This window comes from Triticum urartu, chromosome 1A (assembly GCF_056163025.1).
Source record: "Triticum urartu cultivar PI428250 chromosome 1A, HENAU_Tu73, whole genome shotgun sequence".
Classification (NCBI taxonomy): Eukaryota; Viridiplantae; Streptophyta; class Magnoliopsida; order Poales; family Poaceae; genus Triticum; species Triticum urartu.
The window spans coordinates 385260480-385267534 of NC_141873.1; positions in this window are offsets into that span (position 1 = coordinate 385260480).

Sequence of the window (7055 nt, forward strand, 5' to 3'; positions counted from 1 at the left end):
AAGGGATGGAGAGGGAATCCCAGTCCGCAGAGGAAATGGGTGAGGAATACCACCCTCTCATGGGGCCTGGGGGTGGGGATGAGCTTCCCCTCATCTGGGAGCCGGTGCGCGATGTCATTGGGCAGGTATCCGACTCTCCTCAGTTTCTTGATGTCTCCCTCCGTGACGGAGGAGACCATCCACTTGCCTCCTGCTCCGGACATGATTGGAGAAGGTCGAGGTGGGAAGTGCGGACTTGGGCACTAGAGCTTGAGTGTGCGAAAACGGATGAGCAAAGGAGGAAGAAGGCGTGGATAGAAAGGTGAATCCTTATCCCTTTATATGGGCGGAGGAAACTAAGCGTCCCCACTTGCCTGGTAAAACTCGCTTATCCCCCAAGCGCTGCAATTGACGGGGCGGTTGGGTTACCCACGCCCGTATTGATGAGAATCCCGTAATAAGGGGACACGATCTCTGCTTTGACAAGACGTGTCGAAAAACTACCTCGCGTTATGTGCGGGGCTGGTTAAAGGAAACGGTTCGAATAATCATCGGGCCATGACGTAACATCATGCTGCCAAAACAAGCCAGCAAATTGGATCTGCGAAAATATTATTCTCTCTACGGTGGAATGTGGAACTTATTTTGCAGGGTCGGACACTATCCTCGTATTCAAATTCTTCTGTGGTGTATTCGGAGAAGGAACCCGCCTTGCAATGCCGAAAACAATACTGCGCGCCGGACTCATCGTCATTGAAGCCTGGTTTAGGGGCTACTGAGGGAGTCCTAGATTAGGGGGTCTCCAGATAGCCGGACTATCTCCATTGGCCGGACTGTTAGACTATGAAGATACAAGATTGAAGACTTCGTCTCGTGTCTGGGTGGGACTCTACTTGGCGTGGAAGGCAAGCTAGGCAATACGAATATGGATATCTCCTTTGTAACCGACCTTGTGTAACCCTAACCCTCTTCGGTGTCTATATAAACCGAAGGGTTTTAGTCCATAGGACAACAACCATTACATACAATCATACCATAGGCTAGCTTCTAGGGTTTAGCCTCTCTGATATCGTGGTAGATCTACTCTTGTACTACCCATATCATCAATATTAATCAAGCAGGACGTAGGGTTTTACCTCCATCAAGAGGGCCCGAACCTGGGTAAAACATCGTGTCGCCTGCCTCCTGTTACCATCCAGCCTAGACGCATAGTTCGGGATCCCCTACCCGAGATCCGACGGTTTTGACACCGACAAACATGCATTAAAATTAATCAACACCGAATGCAAGCATGAGTAGGATATAATCCACCATGAACATAAATATCGCGAAGGCTATGTTGATTTTGTTTCAACTACATGCGTGAACATGCGCCAAGTCGAGTCACTTAAATCATTCAGAGGAGGATACCACCTATCATACCACATCATAACCATTTTAGTAGCATGTTGGCACGCAAGGTAAACCATTATAACTCATAGCTAATCAAGCATGGCACAAGAAACTATGATCTCTAATTGTCATTGCAAACATGTTTATTCATAATAGGCTGAATCAGGAACGATGAACTAATAATATTTACAAAAACAAAAGAGGTCGAGTTCATACCACCTTTTCTCATCTCAGCCAGTCCATCATATATCATCATAATTTCATTTCACTTGCACGACCGAATAGTGTTAATAATAGTAATAGTGCACGTGCATTGGACTAACCTGGAATCTGCAAGCATTCAATAAACAGGAGAAGACAAGGCAATATGGGCTCTTTTGTCAGATCAACAATAATGCATATAAGAGCCACTTGAATTATTACTGGTTATAGGATGGTAATTGATTTCCGCAAAGTAAATAAGGATACTAAAAAGGATCATTACCCCTTACCTTTTATTGATCAAATGCTAGAAAGATTATCCAAACATACACATTTTTGCTTTCTAGATGGTTATTCTGGTTTTTCTCAAATACATGTGTCAGCCAAAGATCAATCAAAGACTACTTTTACATGCCCTTTTGGTACTTTTGCTTATAGACGTATGCCTTTTGGTTTATGTAATGCACCTGCTACCTTTCAAAGATGCATGATGGCTATATTCTCTGACTTCTGTGAAAAGATTTGTGAGGTTTTCATGGATGACTTTTCCGTCTATGGATCTTCTTTTGATGATTGCTTGAGCAACCTTGATCGAGTTTTGCAGAGATGTGAAGAAACTAATCTTGTCCTGATTTGGGAAAAGTGCCACTTTATGGTTAATGAAGGTATTGTCTTGGGGCATAAAGTTTATGAAAGAGGTATTGAAGTTGACAAAGCCAAGGTTGATGCTATTGAAAAGATGCCATGTCCCAAGGACATCAAAGGTATAAGAAGTTTCCTTGGTCACGCCGGTTTTTATAGGAGGTTCATTAAGGACTTCTCAAAAATCTCTCAGTCTCTAACTAATTTATTACAAAAAGATATACCATTTGTCTTTGATGATGATTTTGTAGAAGCATTTGAAATACTTAAGAAAGCATTGATCTCTGCACCTATTGTTCAGCCACCTGATTCGAATTTACCCTTTGAAATTATGTGTGATGCTAGTGATTATGCTGTAGGTGTTTTTCTAGGACAAAGAGATGATAAGAAACTAAATGTTATTCAATATGCTAGTAAAACTCTAGAGAATGCTCAAAGAAATTATGCTACTATTGAAAAAGAATTCTTAGCAGTTGTATTTGCCTGTGATAAGTTTAGACCTTATATTGTTGATTCTAAAGTAACTATTCACACTCATCATGCTGCCATTAAATATCTTATGGAAAAGAAAGATGCTAAACCTAGACTTATTAGATGGGTTCTCTTGCTTCAGGAATTTGATTTACATATTGTTGATAGAAAAGGAGCTGAGAACCCCGTTGCAGACAACTTGTCTAGGTTAGAAAATGTGCTTGATGACCCACTACCTATTGATGATAACTTTCCTGATGAGCAATTAAATGTCATAAATACTTCTCATACTGCTCCATGGTATGCTGACTATGATAATTGTATTGTTGCTAAGTTTATACCACCTAGTTTCACATACCAGCAAAAGAAAAAGTTCTTCTATGATTTGAGGCATTACTTTTGGGATGACCCACATCTTTATAAAGAAGGAGTAGATGGTGTTATTAGACGTTGTGTACCTGAGCATGAGCAGGAACAAATCCTACGCAAGTGTCACTCCGAAGCTTATGGAGGACACCATGCTGGAGATAGGACTGCACATAAGGCACTGCAATCTGGTTTTTATTGGCCTACTCTCTTCAAGGATGCCCGTAAGTTTGTCTTATCTTGTGATGAATGTCAAAGAATTGGTAATATTAGTAGACGTCAAGAAATGCCTATGAATTATTCACTTGTTATTCAACCATTTGATGTTTGGGGCTTTGACTATATGGGACCTTTTCCTTCCTCTAATGGTTATACACATATTTTAGTTGCTGTTGATTACGTTACTAAGTGGGTAGAAGCTATTCCAACTAGTAGTGTTGATCATAACACTTCTATTAAAATGCTTAAAGAAGTTATCTTTCCAAGGTTTGGAGTCCCTAGATATTTAATGACTGATGGTGGTTCACATTTTATTCATGGTGCTTTCCGTAAAATGCTTGCTAAATATGATGTTAATCATAGAATTGCATCTCCTTATCACCCTCAGTCTAGTGGTCAAGTAGAATTGAGCAATAGAGAACTCAAATTAATTTTGCAAAAGACTGTCAATGGGTCTAGAAAGAATTGGTCCAAGAAACTAGATGATGCATTATGAGCCTATAGAACTACATATAAAAATCCTATGGGTATGTCTCCATACAAAATGGTCTATGGAAAAGCATGTCACTTACCTCTCGAACTAGAACACCAGGCTTATTGGGCTATTAAAGAACTTAATTATGATTTTAAACTTGCCGGTGAGAAGAGGTTATTTGATATTAGCTCACTTGATGAATGGAGAACCCAAGCCTACGAAAATGCCAAGTTGTTTAAAGAAAAAGTTCAAAGATGGCATGACAAAAGAATACAAAAGCGTGAGTTTAATGTAGGTGATTATGTATTGCTATACAACTCTCGTTTAAGATTTTTTGCTGGAAAACTTCTCTCTAAATGGGAAGGTCCCTATGTTATCGAGGAGGTCTACCGTTCCGGTGCCATAAAAATCAACAACTTCGAAGGCACAAATCCGAAGGTGGTAAATGGTCAAAGAATCAAACATTATATCTCAGGTAATCCCATAAATGTTGAAACCAATGTTATTGAAACCATAACCCTGGAGGAATACATAAGGGACACTTTCCGGAACGTTCCAGACTACGAAAAGGAATAGGTATGTGGTACGGTAAGTAAACCGACTCCAAAACAGTTTTTAAAGCAATAATTCTCCATCTTGGAATATTTAGAAAAATAGAAAAATAAGCAGCAGTCCGGAAAGGACACGAGGGCTCCACGAGGGTGGAGGGCGCGCCCCCTACCTCGTGGGCACCTCGTGTGCTCTCCGGACTCTGTTTTCTTACAAGACACGTATTTTGGTCAGTAAAAATTCATTATATAACCTCCCTGGGGTTTTGACTCTCGTATCATGCAAAAATCACCTGTTTGTGTTTCGAGCTGTTACTGCTGTAGATTAGAGTAGGATGTCTTTGCAAGAGTCAGTCGGGGAGAGCCGGGTGTCTCATCCGGCATCGAGATCAACGACAAACAATCATGTTGACCCCTTTGGGCCAAAAACGGAGGAAGAGATGGAGGCTGATTTGATGAGGATAGATGCCATGGAGGATCAAGAAGTCACTTCCCGCCTCCAAGCTGGATTCACAATGGGAGAACTGCAAAGCTCAGCTATTCCAAACTCGGTTATCCCTTCCAATGTTAGATTTCTTTCTTATGAGAATATGAAAAAGAGTGTCACTGGTGTCCCGCAGCTATGCAGCACCCATAGCTACAGGGAGCTTTGGCTGTTGCAGGAAAACTCCGAAAGGAAATAATGGATCTCAAGAAGCAAGTCAACAAGCTTGAGGAGGAGAATCGTATCTTGAGGGGCATCATCGCCAAGAACATCACATCACCATCCCCGAAAAGAGAGACATAATCACCTGGGTATGGGCACTCCACATGGCAACTGCCAAGCTTGGGGGAGTGCCCCGGTATCGTATCACCGTCACTTTTATCTTTACCGTTTTTCTTAGTTCGATCCTTTTGGTAATATTTTGATCTAGTAGAATAAAAGTTGTTAGTATGATCTAGTCGTGAGTTTTGCTTTATTATCTTCTATGTAATCGAGTCCTTGAGCTATATAATAAAGATTAGTGTTGAGTCAAGGGCTTGCTTATTTTTTGCCATGATCCCAAATAAAATAAAAGAAAAGAGAAAGAGATAAAAATAAACAAAGAGATCATGTGAGTCTTATGGAGAGTAATGAGCTCACATAGAAAGAGTATGATGAATAAAAGTTGTTGAGGGTTGACAAACATAGTTTTGGTCATCGTTGCAATTAATATGAAGTAATAAAGAAAGAGAGGTCTTCACATATAAATATACTAGATTGGACATCTTTTATGATTGTGAGCACTCATTAAAATATGACATGCTAAAGAGTTGACATTGGACAAGGAAGACAACATAATGGGTTAGGTTTTCTTACATCTGAGATAAATTATATTGTCTTGGATCCTCCAACATGTTGAGCTTGCCTTTTTCCCTCATGCTAGCCAAATTCATTGCACCAAGTAGAGATACTATTTGTGCTTCCAAATACCCTTAAACCAGTTTTGCCATGTGAGTCCACCATACCTACCTATGGATTGAGTAAGACCCATCAGTAAGTTGTCATCGGTGCAAGCAATAAAAATTGCTCTCTAAATATGTATGATTGATTGGTGTGGTAGAAATAAGCTTTATACAATCGTGTGATATGGAAGTAATAAAAGCGACAGACTGCATAAGAAAGGTCCATATCACAAGTGGCAATATAAAATGATGTTCTTTCACATTAGGATTTTGTGCATCCAACAATAAAAGCGCATGACAACCTCTGCTTCCCTCTACGTAGGGCATATCTTTTACTTTTATCTCCTACACTGCAAAAGAGTCATGGTGATCCTCACCCTTCCTTTTTACATTTTATCCTTTGGCAAGCACAATATGTTGGAAAGATCCCGGTATATATGGCTAATTGGATGTGAATTTTCATGAACTATTACTGTTGACATTACCCTTGAGGTAAAACGTTGGGAGGTAAAACTATAAGCCCCTATCTTTCTCTGTGTCCGATTAAAACTCCATACCCATAAGTATTGCGTGAGTGTCAGCAATTGTGAAAGACTATATGATAGTTGAGTGTGTGGACTTGCTGAAAAGCTCTTATACATTGACTCTTTCCTATGTTATGATAAATTGCAATTGCTTCAATGACTGAGATTATAGTTTGTTAGTTTTCAATGAAGTTTATGATTCATACTTGATATTGTGATTGAATTATTACTCTAGCATAAGATATCATATGACAAGAATTATATAAGTTGCTCCTCTAAGAATGATCATGATGCCCTGATGTCCGTATTTTATTTTTATTGACACCTTCATCTCTAAACATGTGGAAATATTTTTTGATTTCGGCTTTTCGCTTGAGGACAAGCGAGGTCTAAGCTTGGGGGAGTTGATACGTCCATTTTGCATCATGCTTTTATATCAATATTTATTGCATTATGGGCTATTATTACTCATTATTTCACAATACTTATGCCTATTCTCTCTTATTTTACAAGGTTTACATAAAGAGGGAGAATGCCGGCAGCTGGGATTATGGCTGGAAAAGGAGAAAATATTAGAGACCTATTCTGCACAGCTCCAAAAGTCCTAAAACTTCACGGATGATGTTTTCCAAATATATAAAAAACATTGAGCGCAAGAACTTCACCAGGGGGGCCACACCCTGCCCACGAGGGTGGGGGGCGCGCCCCCTACCTCGTGGGCCCCTGGTGGCCCTCCGGTGACCATCTTCTGCTATATGGACTCTTTCGATGGGAAAAAATCATAAGCCATCTTCTCGGACGAAACTCCGCCGC